Source organism: Lissotriton helveticus, chromosome 7 (assembly GCF_964261635.1).
Source record: "Lissotriton helveticus chromosome 7, aLisHel1.1, whole genome shotgun sequence".
Taxonomy (NCBI): Eukaryota; Metazoa; Chordata; class Amphibia; order Caudata; family Salamandridae; genus Lissotriton; species Lissotriton helveticus.
Genome location: NC_136068.1, coordinates 954,531,491 through 954,550,582, shown reverse-complemented (window position 1 = coordinate 954,550,582; position 19,092 = coordinate 954,531,491).

Below are 19,092 nucleotides of genomic sequence, written 5' to 3'. Positions count from 1 at the left end.
ACCCACTGATTAAGAGGCTGCCCTTCTCCTGCTGAGAATCCAGCTCCAGTGTTTCCAAGCTCCCTTGCGGGGTGTTGGGAAATCGAGTCCCGAGACAGAGATACCAGACCTCCTTCATTCTAAACAAAGGTATGGAGCTGATTAGAACCTAGAGAAACCTTTAGTAGATTCTTGGCAAAAACAACTAAACCTATGCTACACAATACTCACTTCTTCCCTCGTACTTGACTTAGGTTAGGTACATTGGGGTAGGCGTATTTTAGAAGCACCAATTGAGTATTTTTATCTGTTATTTATGCATGTATTTTTATATGGCTTAGAAACCATACAATGCTATTACAGTATTATTTCATTTTACTGTTTACGCTGTACTCATTATACTTTGCAGTCTGCATAACAATTGTAGCAGTTCACCTCTCTTGCGTGAGAAAGAAGACTGTTCAATAACACAACTCTGAGAGATACATTTCTTATTCTTGGGAAACAAAGTTGTCATGTTTATGCGGTTGTCAGAAACGAATCCCTTCCTGTGAATTCGAGAAATTTTCTAGTGGAAATTTCTAGTGACCTCTGAGTTAGCTGGTGCACACACAATTAAGTTTAGTATATTCAATAGAGACCTAGTCGATATAAGTCCTGCGTCAAATCTATAGGATATATTATTCCAATGCACAGAGCCTATTGGGAATATAGGAACTACACTACTGGGGGGCTTCAAGGCTAACTGAAGTCCGGGGATCACCACCCTCTGGTGCTTTACTTAAATATGCATGGTGGGCCGCGCCAGTCCCTGAAGTATCGGTGGTCCTAGGCAGTGCCTTATTGGTTATGTAATCACATGGGCAGTACTCATGGTGTTATAAAGTGATACACGCATAGAACCCTTGCAGTTGTAGAATTACGCAGGCTTCACTTATGTAATAGTCTGTTGGTTTATATTTGGTAGGTGTACCGCAAAATTACAAATGTTTTCCCTCATAACCTCCTATAAACAGCTGCTTTTAAAATAAACTACAGACAAGTGTTGCCAGAAAAAGAAGAAGTATATACTCACTTATTGATTGGTAAAAAAAATAACCTTTATTAAAACAACACAAATAAATGAAACAAGCATTGAAAATGCAATAGGTCTCGCAATAGAAGAGTTTGACATTTTTCGTTTTGCAAATGGATGAGTGGCGTTGCGTGGATGAGTGGCGTTGCGTGGATGAGTGGCGTTGCGTGGATGAGTGGCGTTGCGTGGATGAGTGGCGTTGCGTGGATGAGTGGCGTTGCGTGGATGAGTGGCGTGTGTGAGTGGCGTTGCGTGTGTGAGTGGCGTTGCGTGTGTGAGTGGCGTTGCGTGTGTGAGTGGCGTTGCGTGTGTGAGTGGCGTTGCGTGTGTGAGTGGCGTTGCGTGTGTGAGTGGCGTTGCGTGGATGAGTGGGGTTGGAATGCAATAGGTCTCGCATTAGAAAAGTTGTAGTTATTGGTCTTGTAAATGACATAATTTATTTATTTTTTCGTTGTTAAAATTGCTAAATTGATGGCTTTGTCATTTACAATGCCAATAGTTATAACTTTCGCGAATGTGACACCTATAGCATTTGGAATGCAACATGTTTTGTATTTACGTGACTTATATGGCAGCTCTGGTCGTTATGCTACATCTCTAGAGAGCAGGAGAGTGCAGCAGGGGAGAGAAGCACAGCAATGCAATATGTCTCGCATTAGGAAAGTTTGAGCTATTGGTATTGTAAAGGACACATTTTTTATGTATGTGCTTGTTTTTAAAATAGCGAATTAATAGCTTTGTTATTTACAATGCCAATAGTTTTATCTATCGCAAATGTGACACCTATTGTAACACAATATGTGTTGTGAGGGTGAGTGAGGGTGAGGGGTTGAGGGTGAGGGGTTGAGGGTGAGTGAGGGTGAGGGTGAGTGAGGGTGAGGGGTTGAGGGTGAGTGAGGGTGAGGGTGAGGTTGAGGGTGAGTGAGGGTGAGGGGTTGAGGGTGAGGGTGAGTGAGGGTGAGGGTGAGTGAGGGTGAGGGTGAGTGAGGGTGAGGGGTTGAGGGTGAGTGAGGGTGAGGGTGAGTGAGGGTGAGTGAGGGTGAGGGTGAGGGTGAGTGAGGGTGAGTGAGGGTGAGGGTGAGGGGTTGAGGGTGAGTGAGGGTGAGGGGGTGAGGGTGAGGGTGAGGGTGAGGGGTTGAGGGTGAGTGAGGGTGAGGGGTTGAGGGTGAGTGAGGGTGAGGGTGAGTGAGAGTGAGGGTGAGTGAGGGTGAGTGAGAGTGAGGGTGAGTGAGAGTGAGGGTGAGTGAGGGGGTGAGGGTGAGGGGTTGAGTGAGGGTGAGGGGTTGAGGGTGAGTGAGGGTGAGGGGTTGAAGGTGAGTGAGGGTGAGGGTGAGTGAGGGTGAGTGAGGGTGAGGGGTTGAGGGTGAGTGAGGGTGAGTGAGGGTGAGTGAGAGTGAGGGTGAGTGAGAGTGAGGGTGAGTGAGGGTGAGTGAGAGTGAGGGTGAGTGAGAGTGAGGGTGAGTGAGGGGGTGAGGGTGAGGGGTTGAGTGAGGGTGAGGGGTTGAGGGTGAGTGAGGGTGAGGGGTTGAAGGTGAGTGAGGGTGAGGGTGAGTGAGGGTGAGTGAGGGTGATGAGTGAGGGTGAGTGAGGGTGAGTGAGGGTGAGTGAGGGTGAGTGAGGGTGAGTGAGGGTGAGTGAGGGTGAGTGAGGGTGGTGGATGAGGTGGTGGATGAGGTGGTGGATGCGGTGGTGGTGGATGTGGTGGTGGTGGTGGATGCGGTGGTGGTGGATGTGGTGGTGGTGGATGTGGTGGTGGTGGATGTGGTGTTGGTGGATGTGGTGTTGGATGCGGTGGTGGTGGTGGATGTGGTGGTGGTGGATGCGATGGTGAAGTGGTGGTGGATGTGGTGGTGGTGGATGCGATGGTGAAGTGGTGGTGGATGTGGTGGTGGTGGTGGATGTGGTGGTGGTGGATGTGGTGGATGCGGCGGTGGTTGTAGTGGATGTGGTGGTGGGTGTGGTGGTGGTGGGTGTGGTGGTGGTGGTGGTGGATGCGAAAACAGCGAAAAGTTACTAACACCCTTCTTCAATGACTGAGTCAACCTTCCACTTTTGATGTATTAGCTTGTAGGTGATTTAAAGGTAAAACAAACCCTCGAAACATAGCTAGGAAGGAGTAGATGCTCCCACAGTATATGCAATGCAATGGTTTTGGATAATGTACACAGATGAAGAGATCGTGAAGTGTTGGGGGTGGGGGAGAAGTTTTTGGGCTTAGCCCTACTGACCGGAGGAACTGAATATCCGGAGGATGCAACTGACTGTTTAACTATAAGCGTTTTATGCTAATGCTGTCCATGGTTTGTGATAAACCAAATAAATCTTGTAATAATAAAAATAAAAATAATACTATAATATAATGTACAAATAAAAACAGTAGCTATAAGAAAAACGTGCACGTTCTAGTGAGTTGCTGTCCTGTTTCCTGTGCTGCAGATCACCATCGTACACCCTGAACTCGAACGCAGAGCATCTAGCAAAGGGTAACGCAGGTCGGCGAAGTTCCTCGTTCAGCAAAGTGAGCGAAAATTGCCGTACAATTCCATTTGCAAACATGTTTACCACCGCATTATATGTATTATATATTTCACGAATGCGTGCAAATAGGTTCTCCCTTTGGTACAACGAGCACCAGGTGTATGCATACGTTTATAAACAGTAGACGCATGACTACATCAACAGCTCCCTGAGTTACAGATTAATATTTTGAAATGTAAAGCCAGGCGTACAGAGCCGTAGGGGGCGAGACCTGTTGATATATAAAACTATTGGTACAATCATCACAACAACGGCACCCTGACGGGTAGAAAGGGTGTAGCTGGGTAGAACGAGATGCCCATCTAAGCGCTAGGCCCCGCACCCCCTCGCTCCCCGTCTACCAGCGGGTCCACGTGCCCCACATTTCAAAGGTGAAAGCCGGGCCAGGAAAAAAAACACGTTGTGTGATAGATAGCGCCGAGACAGTAACAAGTGGGAGGGAATAGCTCTCGGCATTGCTGGGTGGGCGGGGGAGCAGGAGTCTGTGGTGTGAGAGACAAATGTTGGTGTGTGAGGCTGCCTTTCAAGTCGGGTGGGGGAGAAGGTAGTCTAAATGCGACAAATGGTAGTCTGGTGCGAGCCGGGGGAGGGGGAGCAGGGTAGCAAGCGGGAGTGGGAGAAATAAGTAGGGTCGGGTAGTTTGTTCGCATATTTGCAAAGGAAACTGCAATAATATATTTTCAGTAGTTTAATGTGTCACTTTGAAAACTGAAATTTAAAATATGCTGTACGACACAGATACATTTCTTATTGATTGTATGAAACTCCAACTGTGCAATAAATAAACCCTTTCCTAAAAATGTCTCCGTGTTGCTACCTTGCGTGTCAAAGCCATTTAAAGATCAACTAATTATTATCGTGAGGTGCGGAGGATGTGTCGTTCTTTCACCACACCCGTTTCATTTTAAATAAAAGTAGTTTAAAACAAAACACAGAGGAGCTCGACCAGAGAGAGAGAGATGCCGAGACATTTCGAATGCATACAATCGAAAGGTGTCAGTTAATGGAGGGAACATACTGAGCAAACATAAGATCTTGAAGAATGAATATACAGACGACCTCTGCCTCCTGCACCCAGCACCGTAGCAAGGAAAGCTCCTGTATCCCCGACTGCACAGCTATTAAGATAGGTGGCTGCGTGTATGTGTTAAAGCTCCTCCTCCCAGAAGCACACTTTCGGGCTTGGGACAAATTGCTTGCAATTTGCATTTTATCTGTTGAAACAGCAGGGTCAAATAGCCGCAATTGAAAACAGAAGGGCAAATACAAATATTGGTTCCTAAACCGAACCACAAAGCGCGTTTACACGGTCTTTTGAGTTCATGCGAGTGATTTGGGCAAGAGCGAGGAAAAACAAGCATTGGCCGCGGGGCCTGGAGCGATGACGAATTTTGGATGGGGGGAGGGGGGAGTATTGCCAAGCACTTGAGAGCTAATAGAGATTTTATTACAAAGCCAAACAAAACTGTACCGCAAGTTACAAAAAGAACAAGCTTTCACTTTGTAAATAATACAGCCCACCCAAATGGAGATCAGGACTTCAAGGGAACATACAATACCAGGGCTTTGGGGAGAGGAACATTTTCTTGCGTAGTGCTGTGCATTTTTGCCGCTTGGGCTCTCCGTGTCCTATAGAAAGTACAGGATCGCTCGAAAATAATTAAAGCACGCTGTCAAGGTTGAACAGCAATTGTTGAAACATCTGAATGCGCTTCCTAGGTGGGTATACACACATAGACAACTTGCAACCAGTCAATTCAGCATCTAAACAGAGAAAGCACCAAGTATAGATTGCGGGTGCACATTGTCTGTTACCAGAATGCAGCCGAACGTTATTAAGAAACCGCAAAACCCTGCGATGAGGACGAGTACTCCTTACGACGAAGGAAGTCGGCAAAGCAATTCACCGGCCACGGTGAGTGACACACGCCTTCCTCTTGACATACACTGAGAGTGCAGACGGTGTATTATGAACGCGTCAGTGGCAGACGGTTTATTATGAACGCGTTAAAAGCGGATATGGAACACAAGAATAAACAGAAGGGAAAATAATGTGATGGGGACCGAAAATAATGACCATAACCCTGCGATGAGGACAAGTACCCTTTACGACGAAGGAAGTCGGCAAAGCAATTCACCGGCCACAGTGTGTGACATGTGCCTTCATCCCGACATACACTGAGAGTGCAAGCGCTCGTGTATAGAGTAGCGGATGGTGTATGAATGCGATAAAAGCGGATATGGAAGAACGCTGCATTAAACAAGACGGAGGGATTAAACAAGACGGAGGGAGAGAAGGGGAGGGGGGAGGAGAAATGCGACACGGCGGGCAGGGGAGGGGGCGGAGCGGGGAGAGGGTGTTAAAGCAGCCGGCTGAGGGAACTGATGTGCACGAGCTTTTAAGCTCAATGCGCATGCGCATTGAGCTTGAATTTCACGGGCACTGCAAGGAATCGCCACGATTCCTTGCAAGTTGGTTAAAGACTGTTTAAGCCCCAATAGACTCGCAAGCTCGATGCGCATGCGCATCGACAGGCGAGACCTAAAAACAAGTTTATTAGAACAAACAACAGTATAACATTAAATAAGTGGGTGGGACTCCCCTGGAAGCAGTGTACAAAACCTGCAAGACAAAAAAGAAATATAAGTATGTGTGCCATGTCCAAGAGAAAAAGAAAGTTAGTGAGAATGAAAGGAAGCTAGTGAGAATGGGACAGAGAGGGAGTGGGTGGAAGGGAGAAGGGGAGGGAGAGTCAAAAGAACAGAGGGAGGAGGAGACAGAGCGTCGGCCTACTGCACCATGCCCTCACTGTTTACCTCACGTAACTGTGTGTCTAGGACACTGGGGTCTGCAAGAAAGAGTGCAGTCCAGCAAGTCCTAAAAAATGAAACAGATATGAATGAGGCCAGAGATGACATTATTTTCTATGGCAACATTGCTTGCCTGCACCTGTGCGCCCAGGCTGCTGCACCCCAGCTCCTTCCCTCGCACTGCGCTCAATTGCAGCTCCTGCGCACCGAGGCTTTACTGCTCACCCGCCACCACCGGTGTGTTCAACTATGTGCCGCTGCAAGCTCCAACTCCGGGGTGCCTCTCAAGGGGTGGCACACCCGGTCTCTGGTCGGGGACGGTGTCTTGATACCACGATGGAAGGCATCAGAATGCCCAGGGCATCATCACGGGGTGAGCACCCGCTCCACCCATTTTGGCGCAACCAATTCAATGTCTGAAAAGGGAGAAATATTATAATGGTGGAAATGTCTGGAGTTAAATTAAGGGTTATTTCAAGCTTAATAGAGAACACCAGTTGAGTGCATACTTCCTTCTTGAAGTACGATGTACCAACTGTTAGTGGTAATCGTGGTTCAAAGAGGAGTTGGAGTACACGAGAATTCACAAAGTTAAATAATAATATGTTATGCCAACGTTCACATACAAAGGAACAGAGCGCATGCTAGAAGCCTAATGTGCGTGTGTAATGCAGTGGCGCAAGCTAGTGTGCATGTACACTTAGTAATCAGCTCACTACAGTGTACCAAAAGCCAACGCCATGTGTCTGCAGGGCAGCGGTGCCCACTGGCCGAGGCCTACTGTACGGTCTAGCAGGTCCTTAAAATGAGACAGAGATGTGACTGAATGAGGTCAGAGATCACATCATTACGCAAGCAACATCGCTTGTTCGCACCTGGGCACAGTAGCAGTCGATGGTGGGAGTAGCTGCCGGGCGGTGACGTGGGGAGGGGGAGGGGCAGGCTGGGGGGTTGTAATCTATGGATTACAGAGGTTTACAGGTAAGTAAACATATAAATAAATAAAACAAATTTTGTTGCTCGCACTGCATCTCCAAATGCGATGCAGTGCATGCAACAAAATTCATTTTATTTATTTATGTTTGCTTACCTGTAATCCTCCGTAATCCATAGATTACTACCCCCCACCCTGCCCCTCCCAATGTAACCGCCCGGCAGCTACTCCCACTACCGACCGCTACTGCCTGCGCACCCAGGCTGATGCACCCCATCCCTCCTGCCACACCGCGCTCAATTGCAGCCCCTGTGCACCCAGGCCCCACTGCTCACCTGCTGTCATTGTTGTGTGTCGAAACACAACGGGCAGCAGTGTTCACAATTCATATACGGTGTTGATTGCAGCATGGTGTACACCTCATGGGTCCCTTTCAAAACACGACGTCCAGTAGGGTTCACAATTCATGTTATGTTAAATGTTATGTTATGTTATGTTAAAATGAATTTATATAGCGCACGGCTACTCCGACAGAGTGTCCCGGCGCTTTCCACAAACAACTCAGTGTGTAATAACATAACACGAAACAAGATACAGAAAAGAAAGACCCACCCAAAGAGCAGCTAGACATTAAAAAGCCATGTCTTCAGGCTCTTCCTAAATTGAAGCAGATTAGGAATACTGCGTAGTGCCAGTGGTAGGGAATTCCACAACTGAGGTGCCTTAAAGCCGAAGGAGCGGCCCCCAGTGCGGGCCTTCCGCACGCGAGGAACCATGGCGGTAAAGAGAGATTCAGAACGCAGTGAGCGAACAGGGCGGTAAAAGATCAGCCTGCGCCGTAAATACCCGGCCCCGGAGCCAAACAGTGCCTTGTGCATCAACGTAAGGGATTTAAACATAATCCGCTTACGGATAGGCAGCCAATGGAGCTTTTGTAGCAGCCCCGAAGCTCGCGATTGCCTATGCAGGCCAAAAATCGCACGGGCAGCAGAATTTTGCGCCACCTGTAAACGCTGGACCAGGTAGTCTGGAAGGCCAAGGAAGAGGGCATTGGCATAATCCAGCCTGGACCCAATGAGCGCCTGCACGGTAATCCGCCTATGCTCCGCAGAGAGCAATGGAAGAAACTTGCGGAGCATCTTCAGAATACCGAAGCAGGTACCCACCAGACCAAGTACATGGGCTCTTAATGACAACTTATTGTCAAGTTTAACCCCGAGATTTTTGGCAACCAAGGATGACTGTGCCGGAGGGCTCATTTCAGCCGGCCACCATTGCCGCCACTCAGGGTCAGTGGCACATCCAAAAAATAGAACCTCCGATTTACTGGAGTTGGCCTTCAGATTGTTGTGCTGGAACCAATCGAATACCATGGCCAAGCAGGCCCGAACACCCTCTCCATCAAATGGCTGATCTTTGCCACATGTGAAGAGGAGTTGCGTATCATCGGCGTAGGACACGATCTGGGCCCCGTAAGCCTCCACCGCCGCCGCCAGTGTTGATTGCCAAGATGGTGTACACCTCATGGATCTTTTTTTTATTGCACATTGTGATACGTAAGGTGGATGCTGCTATATCATCTGAGGCAGTGTGAATGAACTAGGACATGTGACGTTGTTGTTATTCTATTTATACGTATGCAGAGTAGACTGGGCTTGTGTGCGCGAGGCCAGCGTAGGGGTGTGAATAATTGTTCCGGGGACCTTTGTGTTTCTGTTGCAGTTTTGACGTCGCAGAATGCGCAGTTTACATTAATGTAGCATGTACCGGGAGGGCAGCAACTATCGCTAATGAGATGCTGTTCGAAAACATTGAATGAACAACATCACATGTCTTTGTCAAGCTTGTGGATGTGCACAGACACCCATGTAAATGGTGTGCGGTATTATTGAAAGTGTTGCTATCGCGAAGCGCACACATGTGAATGTGCTCGGATGGAGGGAGGATCAGCAGTGAGGCTACGTCATACATATTGATAACGCTCATTACAGTCAAGCAATGCATGTCAAACATGAATCTGAAAGTCTCACATATGACACACTATTATAGTGGTAAAGCATGACAACACAGCATTCAGCAACACAAATGTACACATTACTGTTTGTCACATGTGATCTAGAATGTGCACTCTGCCTGTGACTGATGATACCCCTTCGAGCCACCAATACTCAGGCTGAAAGGCAGCACAATAATGTGCACACACACACACCAGGGGCATCGTGTAACACACATTTGTTTTTTGATGTAACGTTTCAGATGTATGCCCATCACACATGGAAGGCTAATGTACAGACCATGAATATTGATCAAGATGATCGTTGCATGTTGTGTGTAGTATAAGATATGTGTACACAGCAAAAAAACTTTTCAAAAAATGTGCCTAAGCAGAAGGGGTGTGTCTCATCAAACGCTGTAGAGAGAATGACTAAAATGGGTGGGGTCATCCAACTGTTACAATGGGAAATGTTATGAATTAATCAAGTGCTTTTTTTTAAGGTCACATGGCAATCGCGCATCGAGGGCCCAAGGAGGCCGCGATTTTGAGAAAATATATTTATCATAATATAACTTTATTACAGTTAGAAATATATAAATGTTTAAAATATTTTAGATTATCGCTTGCTCTCATATACACTTTAAAGTTATTTAGATATAGTTTTGAGACGTAAAAAAAATTAGGGAATGATGTACCTGGTGCGATACCATACGTCTATGATGTAACACAGGGCCTGGCAATGTGCACTCGTCACATAGGCAATGTGTGGCTTGGTACTGCGTACCCATCTGATAGCAAAGTAGCAGCTGGTGTGACCTCATACATATATGATGTTACGCGGGACGCGGTGCCATGAACCTGTCGGATACGAAATGCGCATCATTTACGAGTTTAGCAATATGGCGGATAGGTTTCGCGTGGTGATGGAGTTTGGTACACTACCCGAATGGGACTCAGTTTTCTCACAAAAAAACAAGATATACATATTTTTTGGGGATGATATAAAACATTACATAATGTGTGAAGTTAAAAAAGAAGGAGAATAGAGTACCAAAATATTACAATAAAATAGAAAAAAATATAGGTTTTATAAACATTAAAATATGAAATTAACATTTAAAAAACCTTCGAAATTCACAGAAAAAAACATAGGTTTTACAGACGTAGTTAGGAATTAGCATTTAAAATACCTTTGAAATTCACTGAAAAAATCACATGTTTCAGGGACGTTATAGTTAGTTGGACGTTTGATTCATATAAAACCAGAGAAATTCGCCTGTTATACTTAGTTGAGCTAACTATAACTCGCGCGCGTGCAATGCACTGCTGATGATGTCACATATTACATCACTCATGACATGGTCAGTGACATCACTGATGACATCTCAAATGACATCACTCATGACATCACTCATGACATCATCCACGTGATAATCTGATTCACATACTGATGCCCTAATATAAACTTTAATACACCCATTCTAAAATGCAGACTACTATTTTTGAATCCATACACCCAAGAATGCCATATACTACATACCACTCACTATTTCCTAGGTCTACACACACATCCAGTCACTTATAGATGTAGTTACTCATCAATACAGGAATATAATATGCACTCATATATCTATACATGCAGTCACACTCCGCCACTCATCCATAGAGTTTCTCACATACCTAGTCAGTAATGCAAAGAATTAATCACATACCCATTTACTCGTGTATACAGGTATACACACCAACTCCGTTAATTATACACACACCACATCACTTATTTATACAGATACTAACACATATCTTATACAATCACTGATAGAAGTAGACACTTATTTATACACCCACTCTTCAAATAACATACTCTCATGTATAGTCATGTATATACTCCAACACTCACATATAGTACCTTACAACAGATGTAGTTAGACACAGATATGCCACTGAGACATTCATTCACTCATCAAACTCATCAACACACCCATACACACACTAACTCACTCATACAGCCCTTCCCAGATGCACTTTTGAATCCATACAACCAGTGAATCACCCACTCAGTCATCTATGCCCAGACTCATACACCCCCCCCCACCCAGCCACAGAGACAGTCAGGGACCCATACAGATACTCAGACAACAAATCAATAACCCATATAGACACTCATGTAGCTATTCAGCAACCCATGCAGTTGCTTACACAGCAACTGATAGACTAATAGAGACTTTCACACAGTTTAGTCACTAACCCATGCATTCAGTAAGACACTTTCAATCACTCACTTATACAGTCAGTCACGCACCTACTAGATAATCCCTTCAGGCACTTCTAAATGCATTCATTCTTTAATACACCTTGGCATAGATATATATGAAAAATATTTAAAGTTTACAGAAACACACATTCACGTGGATGATGTCATGAGTGATGTCATTTGAGATGTCATCAATGATGTCATCAGTGATGTCACTGACCATGTCATGAGTGATGTAATATGTGACATCGTCAGCAGTGCATTGCAGGCGGTGAGTTATAGTTAGCTCACCTAACTATAACAGGCGAATTTCTCAGGTTGTATATGAATCAAATGTCCAACTAACTATAATGTCCCTGAAACCTGGTTTTTTTTGTGAATTTCAAAGGTTTTTTAAATGCTAATTCCTAACTATAACGTCTGTAAAACCTATGTTTTTTTTCAGTGTATATATATATGTATATATATATATATATATATATATATATATATATAAGACCAAACACTCAATGCTCCTGCACTGAGATCGCCATGACCTTGCCACTTACAGTGGCGGTCCGTGGTGAGGCGGCCAGCCTCCAAATAGCACACAACTTACTGTGATCCTCCAGAGAAAACAACAGCAACCACAGACTCAAAGCTGGCTTTATAAGCGGTGATTTATTCGGCAAGAATAAGGCAACTCGACGCGTTTCGGGACCCAGTCCCTTGATCACGAGGGCCGTTAGGTGAAATTGAGTTTCTATATTAAACACGTGACGTGACATATGCATGAATAGAAAAGACAGACTTTCCAAATAAACTGTGCAAAATACAACAAAGTAAACACATAATATCGCAACTTCTGTCAGAGATAATAAAATCATAGCAAACATGAGTGAATGTCATAAATAATCAGTATTCAACAAATTGAATAAGCTCCATTGCGATGTTCACACTGGCTTTTCAGGGATCTAGGTAAACACGTCCTCTGTGTTCAATTATTCACTGTGAACAATAAAGTTGCGGGGCATTCAGAATAAAGACACTTATGCTTTGATAACTCAATAACAAAAAGCAAACCAGCTTCTAAAGTGTAAATATAATCGCCGCAATGGGCATTTGAAGTGTGTGATACTCAACGTGTTATTTCAAAGCTGTCACATGGACAATAAAGCCCCGGCGCATCAATGTAAAGGTGGTCAATTACCCAAATAAACAAAAGCAAGCCTGCTTCTTCAGAAAAGCCATCATTGCCACAGTGGGCATTGGTAGTGTGTGTTGCGTAACATGGTAATTAAAGCTATTCCTTACATGGTGCTTTTGGGGAACAGATAATACAATAGAGACCGAATAGTCAAGGAAGTGATATCATGCCCAAGTGGGCTGACACACTGAAATAAATACTTTCGCTCTTGAACATGTCATCTGACAGATCACATGCGGCATCATCTGTGAACAAAAACTAAATAATAATTAGTTAAGTAAGAATAATAACTGAACATAGAAAAAACATACACCAACGGTGATGATAAAAACCAAGCTACTTCAAGAGGTCAGCAAACATACTACTCTACACATTTGTTTCTAAAATTGTAACAGATCACGTACCAATTTCATTTAATAATTTTAGAAACTAAAAACCACGGCTAACTGCTATTTAACCAAGATCCGCGGAAAGCTCTTCATCACAATTGTGTCCCATCGGGGCTAATGTTTCTGTACAATCATCTTCGACTCCAGGCGTCGCAGATTTAACACTCTATTGCCACCCCTTTCATTCACTTTCACCATATCTAATACACAAAAGCTCAGCAGATTAGTATTCTGGCTATGATGACTCTGAAAGTGTTGTGCTATCGGGTATTGTTTAGCTCCATTTTTAATGGCATGAAGATGGTCAAGTATCTTTTTCTTTGCTTTTGTGTATTGTACTCCCTATATAAGCTTTTTTACAGGGACAGAAAATGGCAAAAACAGTGAACTCAGTATTGCCTCAGGTATGTTTCATTATCTGAAAAGGCTTACAATCTTGCGACAGTGTCACCTCTTTCAAATGTTTGCTGTTCTTGCAGGCTTTGCTATTCCTGCATGTAAAAAAAACCCTGATTCCTGTTGGTTTTACATTCAGAGGTTCTACTGCCCTACACAGAGTGTCCTTCAGGGATTTTGCTCTCTTAAAATGATTTGAAGGGAGGCTTAAACACTCTTGGCTAAGTCAGGATCTGTCTGCAACACCAGACAAAATTTACTCAGACTCTTCCGTACTCTATATGCCTTCCTACTGTATCTTGTAACAAATCTGATTTTGTCAGGAATTTCTTCATTATCATCGTTTTTCACTGTTAACAATGATGCTCTAGATCTCTCAGCAACTTTCACTTTAGCCTTGTTGATTACTGACAGTGAATATCCTCTCTCAAGGAATCTCTTGGGGATGATTTCTTCTTCAGCAATGAAGCTATCAGGGGTACTACAGTTCTGTTTTGCACGCAGGAGTTCACCCAGTGGTATGCTGTTAATCAGTGAACTCGGATGACAACTCCGTGCATGTAACAAACTGTTACCTGCAGTAGTTTTTCTGAAAAGACAACTCTCCAGTTTATCGTTTTGAACTGTGAGTCTCAGATCTAGGAACTCTAGTCTGTCTTTTGACCATTGACTAGTGAACTTCAGATTGAAACTGTTCATGTTGAGAGCACTCACAAATTCTAGTGCTTCATTTTCAGTGCCCTTCCAGGCACAAAAAATATCGTCTATGTAACGGACCCACATGGCCACCTTTTCTTGGAACATAGATGACTTTCTCACTACTTTCTCTTCCCAGTATCCCATGTAGAGTCCTGCAAAGCACAGAGAAAAGCAGGTCCCCATAGATGTAACAAGGGTCTGATTAAAGATCTTGTTGTTGAAGAGAAAGTAGTTCTGTATCAGGCAAATTGACATCATATCAATGAGCATCTCAGTATGAAAGAGATAAGAAATCGATCTTTCATTGAGAAAGTGTCTACGTGCTTTTAACCCCAAATCGTGGGGGATGCATGTATATAGGCTCCTAACATCAAGAGACAGAAGGGAATAGTTACTATCCCAATGAAGTTTCTCAAGGCTTCTGATGAAATCCCCCGAGTCTTTTACATAGCAGGGTAGTTGTTGCACCAGGATTTGGAGAAAATGGTCTACATATCTCGAAGTGTTCTCGAGGCAACTGCCTCTCAAAGAGACTATGGGCCTCTCTGGGGGATTTTCTTAATCCTTATGAATTTCGGGTAGGAAATAAAGTGCTGGAAGTTTGGGGAATTTCCATTCTACACATCTGAATTCGTCTTGTTCTAATAACCCCTTGTCTTTCCACTCTTTCCTTATTGAATGTTCGTACTCCATTCTATTTTTCACTGTCTGAAAGTTGCTTCGTTCCTTCATTAATATACTTCTGCCTGGACAGGACCACCACGTTCCCACCCTTATCTGATTTTTTAGTCACTATTGAATTGTTATTTTTCAGGTTATCAATGGCCTTTCTTTGTGCCGGCGTCACGTTATTCCACCCCTTCCTCCATTTCTGATTAGACAATTAAAAAAATTCTTGAGTGACTCCTTTCTCAAAGATTTCAATTGCATCATTCTTAAGTTGTGGCAGGAATACCGATTTAGGTTTAAAACCACTGATAGCACTTGCATCTAGGGGAACATTCTCATTGATGAGATTCACAAACGGATCGCTCTCAACATCTTCGACATCCGCTAGGATGTTCAAAGTGTGGAGCAAATCAACATCTCCAATTCTAATACTACTACATTTTTTTCTGTCTTTATCTAGATCAACAACATTAGTGGCTTTTGTCGCAAACCGTATCTTAATGCACAATTTTCTCGTGAAAAAGAACAAATCTATCCGACTCTGCGTATACTTAAAGTCATTAAAGGGACAGAAAGTCAAACCCAATGATAAAAGCTCTACCTCCATCATGGTGAGTGTTCTCTCCAATAAATTGATGACTGTTTGGGTCTCCATTATTTCACTTTCACCTGGCCCCTTTTATGGCTTCCCACTGGGTTTCCTAGTTCTTCTAATGTTGAGGTATTCTTTTTTCTTTATCCTTTGCTTCCTCTTCCACAATTTTGATATTCCCCTTGCTGTCTGTTGGTTGTTTGCCTTCCCTTGGCAACCATATCGAACTCCATTAAAATACTGGTTTTTACTCCTGCAATATATATATATATCCCATCAAAACAGAGTTACCCCATGTGGAAGGAGCAGCACAAAGTTAAGTAATTGTCCAACTTTATTCACGGAGGTTGCAAGCAGTATCAAACATGGACGGCATCAACAGTATTGCCAGACACGTTTCGGGTCCTCATGACCCTTATTCATTGGCTGCTGAACGCGTACTGCAGAGCTGGCAAAGAATAACTTATTCACCCAAACACCTCCTCAGCGTGAGTACAGGAAAAAGAAGCCTCACATCAAAGTAATTAGTCCAGCCCAACGTGTTTTGTGCTGAAAGGCACTTCCTCATGGGCTAAGGGCTTGCTTTCTGCTAAAAGACAACAGCAGTTTCAAGGCACTTGCAATAATCACAGTCCGCGTCCTTCTGGGCGTGGCCACACCGTGGCCTCATGGTAGTTGTATTGTCTTGTTGTTTACTCCAGTGAGTCGCCGTGTTTGTAGCTGAATTAAAAATAATAGATCCCAAGTGGGTGAGTGCTGCCCCAGTCCCGCCGCACACCGCACTTTGTTACCAACACCACTGGCTCCCGCTCCTTAAGCTGTTGCGTGTTTTTGCACCTCAGCCGAACTGCTTCAGCATGCAGCTGGGCTCTCTTCGTGGCCTAGGTATGACCGCTACATATCCAATGAAAATGTTCCCCAAAATGAAGAGGCTCACACTGGTAAGTCGATCTGCCACACTTTATTGAGATGCAGGTTGCAGCATGGGTACAGGTGAACGAAGCCTCACATCAAAGGAATTAGTCCAGCCCAACGTGTTTTGTGCTGAAAAGCACTTCCTCTATGGCTAAGGGCTTGCTTTCTGCTAAAAGACAACAGCAGTTCTGAGGCACTTGAAATAATCACAGTCACCGCCTATCTGGGCCATCTAGCAAGGTCGTTGGAATGAAAACATCTCTAGTGAAGTACGTGTCCAGGAGTGGGAGTCTTGTGTCTAATTATTGATTACACGATTTCCTTTCACACACATATATATATATATATATATATATATATATATATATATATATATGTTTATATATATATATATATATATATAAAGCAAAACGCCAGGCGCTTCGGGAGGGCTACCTACGGCACATCTGACCATCCAGTCTTCTTTCGCCCCAATCGTCCTCACAGCCTTCCTCCACAAGATTTAAAAAGAGGTCCGACGCGTTTCGGGCAAACACGCCCCTTCTTCATGGGCAGGCAAAGAGCACATGACACTCACCATTGCTATTTAAATGCCGTTTATTTAAATCGGGGCCGCCCTAAGTGGGCGTGGCTCTTGATGCAGTGCTGCCAGGGATGCTGGTAGCTGTAGTTATTATGGTGAGTGTAACAGTATTCCTTCAGTAGGCTGTGCAACAATGTCTTTTATTTGTCATCTTAATTAAATCACCTGTAGGTTGAGGTGGGGGGGTAGGCTTGGGATGACGATTACTTTTCGTGATGAGTTGTGCTGTACAAGCGAGGGTAAGTGTCCTCGCTCCAGTCCTCGTCAGGTTTGTCACTCAGCGCGTTTGACTAAGCGGAGCCCCTCCCACGGTCAAGGCAGACCAGAGAAATATAGAAAGCAAAACGCCAGGCGCTTCGGGAGGGCTACCCACGGCACATCTGACCATCCAGTCTTCTTTCGCCCCAATCGTCCTCACAGCCTTCCTCCACAAGATTTAAAAAGAGGTCCGAAGCGTTTCGGGGCAAACACGCCCCTTCTTCATGGACAGGCAAAGAGCACATGACACTCACCATTGCGATTTAAATGCTGTTTATTTAAATCGGGGCCGCCCTAAGTGGGCGTGGCTCTTGATGCAGTGCTGCCAGGGATGCTGGTAGCTGTAGTCATTATGGTGAGTGTAACAGTATTCCTTCAGTAGGCTGTGCAACAATGTCTTTTATTTGTCATCTTGATTAAATCACCTGTAGGTTGAGGTGGGGGGGTAGGCTTGGGATGACGATTACTTTTCGTGATGAGTCGTGCTGTACAAGCGAGGGTAAGTGTCCTCGCTCCCGTCCTCGTCAGGTTTGTCACTCAGCGCGTTTGACGAAGCGGAGCCCCTCCCACGGTCAACGCAGACCGGAGAAATATAGAAAGCAAAACGCCAGGCACTTCGGGAGGGCTACCCACGGCACATCTGACCATCCAGTCTTCTTTCGCCCCAATCGTCCTCACAGACTTCCTCCACAAGATTTAAAAAGAGGTCCGACGCGTTTCGGGGCAAACACGCCCCTTCTTCATGGACAGGCAAAGAGCACATGACACTCACCATTGCGATTTAAATGCCGTTTATTTAAATCGGGGCCGCCCTAAGTGGGCGTGGCTCTTGATGCAGTGCTGCCAGGGATGCTGGTAGCTGTAGTCATTATGGTGAGTGTAACAGTATTCCTTCAGTAGGCTGTGCAACAATGTCTTTTATTTGTCATCTTGATTAAAACACCTGTAGGTTGAGGTGGGGGGGTAGGCTTGGGATGACGATTACTTTTCGTGATGAGTTGTGCTGTACAAGCGAGGGTAAGTGTCCTCGCTCCAGTCCTCGTCAGGTTTGTCACTCAGCGCGTTTGACGAAGCGGAGCCCCTCCCACGGTCAAGGCAGACCGGAGAAATATAGAAAGCAAAACGCCAGGTGCTTCGGGAGGGCTACCCACGGCACATCTGACCATCCAGTATTCTTTCGCCCCAATCGTCCTCACAGCCTTCCTCCACAAGATTTAAAAAGGGGTCCGAAGCGTTTCGTGGCAAACACGCCCCTTCTTCATGGACAGGCAAAGAGCACATGACACTCACCATTGCGATTTAAATGCTGTTTATTTAAATCGGGGCCGCCCTAAGTGGGCGTGGCTCTTGATGCAGTGCTGCCAGGGATGCTGGTAGCTGTAGTCATTATGGTGAGTGTAACAGTATTCCTTCAGTAGGCTGTGCAACAATGTCTTTTATTTGTCATCTTGATTAAATCACCTGTAGGTTGAGGTGGGGGGGTAGGCTTGGGATGACGATTACTTTTCGTGATGAGTCGTGCTGTACAAGCGAGGGTAAGTGTCCTCGCTCCAGTCCTCGTCAGGTTTGTCACTCAGCGCGTTTGACGAAGCGGAGCCCCTCCCACGGTCAAGGCAGACCGGAGAAATATAGAATGCAAAACGCCAGGCGCTTCGGGAGGGCTACCCACGGCACATCTGACCATCGAAGAACCGCCACAGAAAGTTAAATAGTTCACAGGTTTAATGGCAATACATGATGACGGCTTTACTGAACAATGAATGCCTCCAAATTCACTCGCCAAACGCGTTTCGAGAGCCCCATGATCTCTTCTTCAGTGTT